At 43.7% G+C, this 12,277-nt stretch overlaps 1 protein-coding gene across 3 annotated transcripts in view; it reads left to right on the forward strand.

Annotated features, from left to right (window-relative positions):
* The window catches only part of Tiam1 (T cell lymphoma invasion and metastasis 1), a 425,562-nt gene that overhangs the window by 203,140 nt on the left and 210,145 nt on the right, over positions 1 to 12,277 (forward strand). The window contains exon 1 of one of the 3 annotated variants that reach the window (XM_008835990.3): positions 9,376 to 9,571. The exons of the other annotated variants lie outside the window; for them this stretch is intronic. The gene's annotated coding sequence lies outside the window, so the exon portion shown is untranslated. Of the gene's footprint in view, positions 1 to 9,375; positions 9,572 to 12,277 lie in introns of those variants that run through there. 3 annotated transcript variants of the gene reach the window in all.

Here is a 12,277-nt window from a genome sequence, read left to right on the forward strand (position 1 = left end):
TTAGACTTTGGACCCAGAGCCTGGGGAAGTGGAACTCAAGACGATACACACACACACACACACACACACACACACACACACACACACACACAAATGAAACAAGCACATGGAATGTGAGGATGCTAAGGCTGATGATGACAGGATTGACACTCACATGTTGCGCTGAGGCCCAGCAGCATGGGGAAGGGGTGTGTGTGTGTGGGCTCCTGAGGTTCCAGTGTCACAAAAGCTCGGTTAGAATTTCAGACCTCCCTTCCCTTTTGCATGGTTTTGGGCTGGTCACTGAAGCTTTCTGTTGTCTGTAAAATGGGTCTAGTCACCAGTGGTTTTTGCTCAGGTGTCATGAGGGACAGGCACAGAGATGGGTGAGGGAGCCCTAGTGCAGTGGTTCGCATAGGGAAAGAGGTCAAGAAATACCTGACTTGTTGTCACTGAAGCAATGGGAAACATTACGTGTCCTCATTTAATCTGTGAGGGGTTGAGCTTTTTAATGATTGACGGGCCTGTGAGAGTTCTTACCTTTTCTATGACTTTGCCTCTCTGGTCACAGCTGTCAGGAAGGATCTGAGTATGGTCTGTGGTCTCAATGTGCCCCATTTAAGGTTCTTAGTGGTAATTTGGGTCTGACTCATTTCCCTCACGCTGATCTTCTGAATTCATGTTTAACCTATCCTGGCTTCTCTTCTTTGAAATCTGGGCTTGGGGTGAGTTGCTGGGAGTGAGTACATGTGCTTCATACTCTGTTCGGTTGTGATATTTGGCATCTTCAAAGGGCGTGCTCTTTCTTTGTAATTTTGAAAGACTTAATTTGATAGTTGAGACAATCTCACCTCATCTCTTACAGTAAGAGACAGTCACTCTCCTGGGTGTGAGGTGAGGAACAGGGAAAACAGGCACGAGGTAAGGCTGGACTGAAGTCTGTAGATTTGAGTCTTGATAACTTTTGCATTCAGCAGTAGTCTTTAAAAAGCTACATATAGCTGAGCCATATACTTTTTTGCTATAAAATATTGTCATAAAATCTCAGTCTATGTAACATAAAGTCTGTAACTATTTTAAAGTATATAATTCCTTGGCATGAATTATATTTGTAATTTTGTGTAACCATCACTGCTGTGTCCAAAACTTTCATATAACTGGAATCGTGTAATATTTGTCTTTCTAAAAGAGATTTAAAAATATTTTATTTTTATTTTATGTGTATGAGTGTATTGCCTACATGGGTATAAGTGCACCTGTACCATACAGTGACCATGGAAGTCAGAAGAGGGTGTCGGTTTCCCCTGGAACTGGACTTAGGATAGTTATTAGCTGCCATGTAGGTGTTGGGAACTGAACCCAGGTCCTTTGGAAGAGCAGCCATTTCTCTAACCAGTGAGCCATCTCTCCAGCCCCATATTTGTCTTTTTTGTATCTGATGTATATCCTTTAATATTTTGAAGGTTCCTCCATGCAATAGCTCTTATGAGACCTTCATTCCTTTTAATTGCTGAATACTGTTCTATCATATGCGTGTTCCATTTTGTTTTTCCATTTACCTGACATCGAGTGCTGTTTTCACAGCTTTGTTGTAAGTAGTGCTGCAATGAATATTCACACACATGAAAGGCTTTGTGGAATTTGTAGAGACACATTTTTAGCTCCTTGGGGTCCCAGTGAAAAGACCTAGAGAAAGTTTTGTCTTCGGCAGGGGACAAGGTTGCTGGCATGACGGCTTTGTGTGCATGACTCTGCTCAGTGTCCCTAGCAGGCTTCCCCGCCACCTTACCACCAGAGTTGTTGGGGAGGTGGCTGGCAGCTGGTGAGTCAGATTGCCTTCAGCAGGGCTGGTTTGACTGTACCCCTCTCTCCCTGGGCCCTTAGCCTCTCCCTTGCCTGTCTAGGGCTGAGGCAAGGCTTTTCTCCTGCACCTACTTACTCTGATTTGCTTTTGAGTTTTGGACAAGTATTATTTTTATTTGTATGTGCCTTTTGTACTCTGTTGGGGCCCCAACTTAACTGTGCGTACACTGCATTTGATGTTCACTTTGTGGACAAGAATTTGTTTTGTTTCTGGTATTTTTGATGCAAGGTCTCCCTTGTAGCCCCAGCTGGGCTGGAACTCCTATGTAGACCAGGCTGGGTTTCATCTCACAGAGATCTGCTTGCTTCTGTCTCCCAAGTGCTGGGATTAAAGGCATGCACCATCAAGCCTGGCCTATGGAGAAGTGTTTTAAACAGGTGGTGACTGAGTGGTGGAACCTGCCTCACATTTATAGCTGATCTGGGTGAGCAGATCTACTGGAGTAGATCTGTGTGCTCTCTCACACACAGGACTGTGGCCCTTCCTATGTCTGTTTCCTCACTTTGGGTCATGCTATCTTTGGAGATGCAAGCTTGTTGTGTTTCCTGATTGAAACTAGCCTTTACCTTTGAGAAAATGGTGCCAAGGCTTTTCTAGAGACTGTAAGCTCTAAGGTCTACCTTTCTAGGGGGAGGGCAAGACAAGCCTCATTAGTATATTTCCCAACCATTATTTATAAGAAGCCATCTAATTTTAGTTAATTAGCTGACTCTGGAAGGTGTCAGGTGTCACAATCTGACCTCTCAGTGCGGTCCTTTAAATCATCGGGTTACCTAAAGCTTGATGTCTTCATCCTAACCCAAGTCCACCCCCACTTTCGCTTCCCTTTCTTATAATATCCTATAATATGTTTTAGTGCAAAAAGATACGAAATGGTATTTACCTTGTATTTTAATATAAAAGAAAACTACAAACTGTTTTTAGCCCATTATTGACAAAAACAAACAGTTGGATTGTTTAGCCTTGGTTAGTGCAGGGCCTTAGTAGTTCTCTCGGGGACCCTTGTGGTGGTATTGGCTTGTTGCTGCCTCATCATAGACTTCCTGGGAGAAGAAGTGAAGATAACCTCCCTGTGATTCTGAGTCTTGGAAGAATTCCGACTCTTAGCCAACCTAGTCCTGAATCGCACCTCACCCGTAACCAAGACAGCAATATCTGTATGAACGTTACAAACACTGAGATTGTTTGGGATACTGGCTTGACTTACATCCTACTGAAAATGATCTGGGCATATTACTGTCCCTCACCATTTGGAGATGCCATTAGTACGTGCCCTCTACAACACCCCCAAACCCATTGCCAATAGTCGGTTATTTCCATTTCTCATACTGAGGGGAAACGAAGTGGCTTACTCTATTATCCTTCTGGCTGTTGGTGCAACCCGAACTTGAGCCAGGCGGTCGCCTTTCATGCCCTTTGCCTTTTCCAGGACCAAATGTGGCCTCCCCAGTGGGAATTCTCCCAAAGAGCTTTTCCAGGAGGCTGTGCTGAGGACCAGAAGTTTCTGCTGGCTGCACAGTCCTTGGATAAAGGCAGCACTTAACTTAGAGCCGGAGCCCTTATCTACTTGAGTTATTTTGCGTTATCTTGCTCTGAGTGCCAACGGCAATTATTATTGCTTATTGCTGCCTAGTAGAGAGGTGTCTGAAAGATCCCACACCAGAGAAAGCCCAGATGCTTTGCTCCCACAAGCCACATGCACCTCTTGTGCAAGGCTCACAGCACCCTTGGAGTCCACAGACATACGGAGCACGTAGGCGGGGCAGTGCCTGGCCCCATGTGCTGTACTGGCTGTCGGTGCAGAGAAGGGATCCTGTGTTTTCCCTTTGCCTTCTTAGTACCCTCTGCTTACATTCGCTCCCTTTCCCCCATCACCATTTTCACTACAGACCTGCTTTCAGTTCCAATGTGTAGGTCGCCACTCCTGAAACTTTTCACTTGGGTGTGTTAAAAGTTGTTCCTCTGTGAAGAAATCTAAATTGAGGCAGTGACAGAAAAGGGGCTTTCAAGTCATGGAAAAATATAATTGGAAGATAGAAGTAGGGAACCAGAGAAAAGTAAATTGAACATTATGATTTGATCATTGAGAAATGCGAAGCCCTCAGATTTTTAAGGCATTGGCCACACAGTCCCAGCATATAAAGGTTTTAGAGTTTCCTTGGCCTCCTTTTCACTGACGTTAAATTTTTAAGGACTGGCCCTGCATCTTTGCCAGATACTCAGTTTTCAGAGAGAGAAAACTATGTAAGGAATTTCTAAGTTGGTCTGCATAAAGTTTGATATGAAGTTGTAAATATTCTCCTATCAACTCAGATTTAACAAGGGCTTCCATCTCAAGCCGTCACCTGGGAGGTGAAGCTTGGCTGTCTCTCAGAGAGAGGAAGGACTCCTCAGAGTTAAGTCAAGGGCTCTGAAACATTCCCTGTTCCCAAGCAGCTTCTCAGATGATTGAACCTGAGAGTGGGTGGGATGCATCTGTTTAGCCCTCCAACCAGCTTCCAATGTAAATGATTGGTTTTGACAGTCTGTAACTAACCACAAGATGTGTTTCCAAGAAACCAGCTGACTTTCTATGGTGACTCCACAGGGTTAATGGAATCTCTATTTGGAATTAAAGTTATTCTGGGAAATGGTCTTTTTATTTACATTCAGAGAATTTGTGTTAGTTAACACCCCTGTTAGGGATCCCCTAATTGGAGGAGGAGGTCACCTCTCTCCAGCCTTGCTGCTGATAGGCTGTTGCTAGGTGATGGGCAGGTTGGTGTGAGCACTTCTTGCCTTGTACTTGGCAACCCTCCTCTACTCCCTGTGAGAGCTGGGCAAGGTGGAAGGAAGCCCCACTCTAGGTATGGGCATAAGAGCCTTGGACCTCAGATCTACTGATTGCCACATTTTGGGTGAAGCTGACTAGATTCTTAAGCAGATTGGTTCTGAAGACCCTTGAACAGAAATCCAGAAGGCAGTGGCCTAAGGATGACATTTGTATCATTGAACACAAAAGGACTCTTTAAAGTCGGTTATCATAGACATGGTATGTAAATTAGCAAGCTAAAGACTGAGTTGAAAAATCTTTGGAGAGAATAATCACAAATAAACCTCAATATGATTTTTCTTTTTTTCCTTTTTTTTTGTAAAGCCAGGTCTCGCTATGTAGCCCATACTGTCTTGGAAGACAGTCTTCCATCCTTAAACTCTGAAGTGCTGGAATCACACACGCACATACACAGCCAGCTAGATTTTCATTTGGAGTATATATTTGACTGAGAGAGTTTAGAAATAGAGAGGTTTAACCTTTTCGGGCCTTTTCTCCACGTACCAATGTTGTTTTCCACCATGTTAATTTTGCTCTTGTATCATCTATTGATAATGAAGATACCGTTTAAGTGTGTCACTGTTTCTGGTGTTTCAAAAATATCTTACAGGAGTGTTTTCACTTTCGTTGATGCATGATTATTTTTGTAACTTGGATCAGTTAGCATCGTCCCCATGGTGATCCTGATCTTGAGAAACTGAGAGACTAGTCAGCCATGCTCCCTCTACTGGACACATTTCTTTGGCTCAGAAATACTGTGCATTCATGCACGGGCTCATTATTTAGGGTCAAGTTCATAACTATCTCCACATTTTCTATTTCTGAGTTCATAGGGCCAAAAGCAAAACTAGTGACTTTTCAGCTTCGGGTTAAGAAGCTGGTAAGTTGAAGAGGACTGGGTGTCGTCCCTGCCACAGAGTCTGGTGTGCAGCAAGTTCCCCAGCCCGGCTTTCCCTGGGTAGCCCTCCTGCTCCAGGAACATGTTCAGGTGGGAAGAGACATTCTTCTGGGGCCTGGTGTGCCTGAAGGTCTCTCAGTTTAGATGTTTGTGGGTTTTCCTGTGTCAGCAGCCATTCTGTCTAGGTATTTGGAAATTTACCAGGCACTAACTGATCCTAGCAGGTGTTACACGCTAATTATGTCCTCTTAGATTGGACCTCAAGGAATCTCTGGGAGATTTCTGGAAGCAGCCATAAGGAACTCTACTTTAAGACCCAAGAAGTGAAGGAGGTGGGGACAGACTCACTTCAGTCCAATGTACTTTCACCTAGAGCCTGCCATAGTGTGGCTTCAAAGGCATTAAAACTGAGCAGTCCACTTTCCGTGCAGCACAGAGTAATAACAGCAACAAAAATCATCATCAACAACAAACAACAGCATCATCAACACCTCTTCTCTCCTTCCAGAGAAAAATGAAGTAATCCCAGAAAGAACTGAACATTTCTATAGAATCCAAGAGTTACACGCTTCTTCGGATAGTGGAATCATGGTTACTACAGGCTAGAGAGGGAAGGGAGAGGCTTGTAAATGGGTAGGTACAAAGCTACAGTTAAAGAATCTAGGGGCACAGCAGACTGTAGCCAATGATATGCTTAAAATTCCTGTTGTGTTCAATGACACAAATGTCATCTTTAGGGCACTGCCTTCTGGATTTCTGTTCAAGGCTCTTCTGAACCAATCTGCTTAGGAATCTAGTCAGCTTCACCCCAAATGCAAATGTGGCAGTGCCTCAATCTTTATGTCACTTATACACACAATTACACTGTGCCTGATAAATTCACATAATTAGAATTACATAATTAGGATTAGAAATACAATAAAACTCAAGAAATACTGAGAAAATGGTGAGATCAGAAAACCTTTGCCAAGCCCACCACTTACTTGCATCCTTTTACCCGAAAGTGGTTTGTCACGTTCTTTTTGATAAACTGTAATGAGATTAAACATCCTTCCTGTTCCAGTGTAGACTCATGCCTGCCAATACAGACGTGACTGACGGGGCCACTAGACATCTTCCTCTGTCTTCGTGCCTCACATCTTTCAGTATATACCACGTCCTCTTCCTCTCCGCTGTGCTCTGATTCTAAAGCTGGTACCTTGATTTTTATCATCTTCTAGTCTCACCCCCTTTATTATTTTTTTTAACCCCAATTCACTGAGTTATTAGTTTTGTGACTGCCTGGACACCAAATCTGTATCCTAGACCACCGAGTACCTTTCTGCTTTTGAACTTGGCTTCCATCCGATGCTGAACACCGGGAAAAAAGGAGAAATATTATTCTTGGAGAGTCTTTTTAACATTGATGAATCTGTAGGGAATACACTGACAGGAGAGGGTAGCACCTCTGTCTGGGTCCTTCTTATTAGCAGCTCTGTGGGCACTGAGGGCTGGGTGATTCTTTGTGATGGGGTCTGTCTGATGTGCAGTGGAATTTTTGGCAGTATTCCTGATTTCCTTCCAGTAGATGCCAGTAGTATCCTCGCCCAACTTGTAAAAACAGAAAGTGTCTCCAGATACTGCCAAATATTCCTTGGGACAGAATCACCTCTGGCTAAGGACCCTGCTCCTCACAAACACTTCATCTTGCTCTTTAGAGCTGGTGGGGGTGCAGTTTTGTTTGTTTGCTTTGTTCATTTACTTATGCCAACCTCTATGAAAATTACCAAGACTATAAAGATGAGCCGGACATCTCTGTCTTCGTGTTTATACACGTGCTCGTATATTTGTCAAGTTTAAAATTATCATAGTTTTCAACACACTGAGTCTGATCACTGAAAAGTTGCATTTTTTGTGCATGAGTGCATGCATATGTTCACATGTGTGCATATATGTGTGTGGAAGCCCGAGGTCAATGTTGGGTGTCTTCCTGAGTCATTCTCCACTTTCATATATTGAGGCAGGGTCTTTCACTGAACCTGGAGCTCACAGATTCAGCTAGACTGTCTGGCCATCAATCTTAGGGAATTTTCCTATCCTTGCTGCCCCATGCTAGGATAAAGGCACATGCCAGTATGCCCGGCTTTTTTTGCTTTTTACAGCAGCGCTGAGGATCCTGTCTTGTTCCTAGCACTTTAGACCAGCACTTTACCAACTGAGCTAGCTCCCAAGCCCCAAAGTTACATTTTTTTTTTTCCTGATCATTGCTTCTTGCCTACAATTCTGACTGGTGTTTGAGTGGTTATTATCCTTTAATGGATGTTGTGTTTCTATTTTTGTAGCCTGTGTGTGAGGAAAGCCCCTTGTGGAGAGAGAGAGAGAGAGAGAGAGAGAGAGAGAGAGAGAGAGAGAGAAAGAGAATCTGACTTTTGGCACAGCTAACAACTTATGAAATAATAATAGTTTATTTATGATAATGCTTTATTCATCCATCAATTTCATCCATGAATGCTTCAGCCCTTTCAGACACAGCCTCTGGCTTGTCACCCCAGATTTGCTATTTTCCAGTGTTGTGAATTTTTGGACTCTTTTTGATGGTCTCCCTGTAGCCACAGTTTGCCTGGAGCTCCCTATGTGAACAGGCTGGCCTTGATCTCACAGAGATCAGCCTGCCTCTGCCTTCCAAGTGCTGGGATTAAAGGCATGGTCCACCATGCCTGACTCTTTTTCGGTTCATTTTTATCAGTGGTCATTGTAAGTTTTATTTAATGAAGCTGATATTTGGAAGCCAAGGTCAATTCAGCAGAGGATTCCTTCTTAAACTGCTTTCTGTTGAACTTGAAGTTAGTGTGTTTCCTCTACAATTTTTAGAAACTGATATAAAAATTGTTCATGGGAATCAAACATATGGCAGCTTTCCTTTTAGAGGAAGAGGGAAGAATTTCAGGGAGGATTTTCTAGATAGCTTATGCTGGCAGTTTTAATTTTTGAATACTGCGTAGTTATGGGCACTTAGACTTTTATCATATTAAAAAAATTTTTTTTGAGGCAGGGTCTCACTATGTAGACCAGGCTGGCCTTGAACTCACATGGCAGCCTTGAACCCCTCCCTGTTCTAAAGACATGTGCCACCACACCCAGTCTTCAAATGTATATTTTTTTCTACCCCAAATACATTGTCACCCGTGGCTTTTTTTTTTTTTTTTTTTGAGATGGGGTCTCCCTGTAGGCCCAGCTGACCTGGAACTTGTTATGCAGACCGGACTGGCCTTGATCTCAGAGATCCTGTCTCTGGCTCCTGAGTGCTGTGATTAAAGGTGTGGACCGCCATGCCCGGATTTTTTTAGGGGAGGGGGGTCACCTGTTTTAAAGAAAAACTGGCTAAAGGTTTATTTTTCCCCCCTTTTCTTTTCTGTATTTTATTTAAACAGATGTCTAGGAGTTAGGTCTTCATTCAGTAAAGCACCCACTGTTCTGCCATAAAAGGACCAGGTGGGAAGTAGTTAAGATCTCTAGCCCATTCAGTCCATTAAGAAAAAGCTGTGTTCTTGCCATGTGCTGGCAAAAGTTATGTTTTGTGCAGGGTGCCCAAGTTCATCTGCGAAATAGTTAAGACATGCTAGAAATCAACCTCCCCTAAGGATGTGGCGAGCATGGTGCTGTGACTCTGAAAGACAGCTGGCCTGAGTCTTTGGCCTGGCCAACCAGAAAGGCGAGAATTAAATTGGAAAAGGAGGCGGAGAGGAAGGAGGCAAGGGAGGAGGAGGAGGGAGGAGCCACAGGCCCTTCCAACACACCCAAATGACCAGATTCATCATAGCACGAAACTTCACAAGTTACACCCACTCCCTCCACCGGCAGCCGGGAAGGCTGCTGTTTCCTCCTTTCAGTTACTGGAAGTTTGAGAGATGGGGAAGCAGCCGGGAGCAGCACGTGCAACTCGCTGAGCCAGGGTGAACTGAAGATCCACAATTTCCAAGGACGAATCTCCCGGTGCTAGGTGGTCCCGGGAAGCTGCGGCAGGTCCTGGTCGCAGTAGGTGAGCGAGGAACCAGCTCTCCCCGAGCCCCCAGCCCTGCCTTAGAGCTCTCTCACTCACTCGCAGTCGCTACGCTGCGCCCGGAGCTGCGCCGTTCTGCTAGTCGCAGGCAGCAGGCTGCAAAGCCTATTCCAACTCTAGGGGCAAAGGCAGTCTGACTTTGAAATCTGCGTCTTTCTCCCTTGCCTTAGTGTGGATCATTATCCTTTGGGATAAGGGTCGGGCCGGAGACTTGAGGGACACATCCAGGTACTCCCCAAGGGGGCCACCCCGCAGCGCACCTTCAGCTCTTGCAGGGTTGTGTCCTGGGTGTCCTGGGAAATGTCCCGGAGAAGGCTGGGATTCCCGCGTGACTGCAAGGACTGTTCAGCACCTGGATGGGAATTCTGGAGTGAGGCATTGGGTTTTTCACTGATTTTGTGTTTGCTGCCGAGGTGCCATTGGTTTATCTGAACTTCTTTTTTTGATGTGAATTTTTCTACAGCAGCCGGTTTATCTTCAGATTGATTGCCTAAGTGAATGACTTGGGGCTGGGTGTGGAGAGGAAGTTCGGTTGAAAGGGTGGCACTGGGTTGAGAGGTCTTTGCAAGTGACAGTGACCTAGCAAAGTACAAACGTGGCCCGAATTTTCTCTCAAATGTCCCTTAGGTTTTGTTTTCAGCAGGCCTTCCTAAGTGTGTGGTCTCTGATCACCCCGTGGGGTCAGAAGGAAGCTTTGGGGCTCACCTGTTTAACTTACTTCAGATGAAATGGTGCCTTAGTGATGCCGTGTCTTCTGGAGCTAGGGTTTGTTTGCCTTTGCTGCCTTTTGTAAACTTCGTGAAATTACTGTGAGGATAAGATGGGTGAAGAAATGTCTGGTTCTTCGGTTTATAACAAACTCAATCTTCATTTTGCAAGCCTTTCTTTACTAGTTTGGAGTGAGTGTGGAGGGAGGAGTTCTTCCTTGATCTTGTTTCTTTCCTAGTATGCTGGAATGACCTGGATGTCTGAACACACTTCCACCAGAGTATTGCAGATTAGGGACATGGCTTGTTGTGGACCTTCCACTTCCCGGAAGTTAAAGATCCACATGTCCCAGGGGAGAGCAGCAGGTTGCACAATCCAAGGCTGTCACACCTGCTAGAGCCTAGTCCAGAAACAGCCCAGTAGGCAGAAGTGAGCGTAATACTGATGTGGAGTTTGTAGCCTACTTCCCCAAGGAGCCTGTAGCCACTCAACAGGAAGGGCCACTGAAATGGATCTTGTGACAGTACTGGAGACAGTGACTAGCAGATTGAGTTTTATGGGACAATAACCCTTAATTTAGGTAGAGAAAGAGGAACCGGTGATTCACAGATGAAAAGGTATTTCCCTGGTGACTGTTCTGGAGACATCTGCTAAAGTGCCATATGTAGGTTTATGAAAAGCTCCAGTTCCTGGTTTTCACTTGGTTACCTCCCCTTCCCCTGATTTGGCTCTGGTTATTGGTATATGTTTTATAAGTTTAATATTCAGTTTGTTTTATAGATAGAGGATCACTAATATTTTTAGTAACTAATTTTCACCAGAATTTTCCCATTTCATGTAAAGTTTATTGGTGAAATTTTTGTGTATAATGGTCTCACTTGTTTTTTTTTTTTAAATGATTTATTTAATAACAACATACTTAGAAGAAGCATATCATTACAACACAATTGACATATTCAATAACGTTTTCCTGAGGTAGGATGCATCTCTTTCAAATTTGGCTGTAAATTTTTAGGTTTACAGTTGAATTATTACAGTTATACAATATTGTACTCAGTATAAACCCTATAAGACATAAATTAAATGATGTTTTAACCTTTAAAAAGATCTCCATTTCATTATTAAAATACACAGTTTCATATAGAAAAATTATTTTTCAATGCAATTGACATTGGATGTTTGCACATGCATTTCTAATCTCTAAATATCTGATTATTACTAGTCACAGTTGGTTACTTTCTGAGCTTCTAGGCATCTGAGCATGGATATAAAGTCATCAGGTAGATTTCAATGGTAATGTTTTTCACATCTACTAATTATTGTTTTTTAATCATTATTTTTTTTTAAATTTTTTTTTTCATACAGAAGAATTCATTCCAAAGCAATTGACATTGAGACGTTTTCACATGCATTTCTAATCTCTATATACATGACTATCACTGGTCACAGTCGCCCCCCTTCTGAGCTCCTCGGCATCTGAGCATGAATACAAACTCGTCAGATAGACAGCCTTCCTCTCCCACTAGAGGCTCCATACTCTGCCATCCCTGTCACTGTCCACTGCGTTGTCAGCACCCTCATCCATTCCCCCTGTCTGCCCTTCTGGTAAATCTAGTCAGCCAGAGGTCCCTGTTCCAGGAGGGTCAGCTGTTCCTCATCTACGGCAATCCATTGTCAGTGTTCCTTTGGATAGAATTGGGGTCTGCTGTTCATTTTTCCAGTAGTATGTTGGGTTACTCTCTGGAAGAGCCTTTATCTATCCTAGCCACCAACTTGACTGAAGGTATCGCCTGTCTGGCTTTGTTGTTTGTCGAGTAACTTTTAGTTATGTATATGTATGCTCTTATGATACTATGTTGGCCCCTTTAATCTTTGGTTATACTTCCCTCATCTGTAGAAATGTTTCCTTTTTTATTTTTGGCATTGGTTATTTGTTCTCTCTCTCTCTCTCTCTCTCTCTCTCTCTCTCTCTCTCTC

The sequence above is a fragment of the Nannospalax galili genome, unplaced genomic scaffold (assembly GCF_000622305.1).
Source record: "Nannospalax galili isolate Female #2095 unplaced genomic scaffold, S.galili_v1.0 scaffold136, whole genome shotgun sequence".
NCBI classification, from domain to species: Eukaryota; Metazoa; Chordata; class Mammalia; order Rodentia; family Spalacidae; genus Nannospalax; species Nannospalax galili.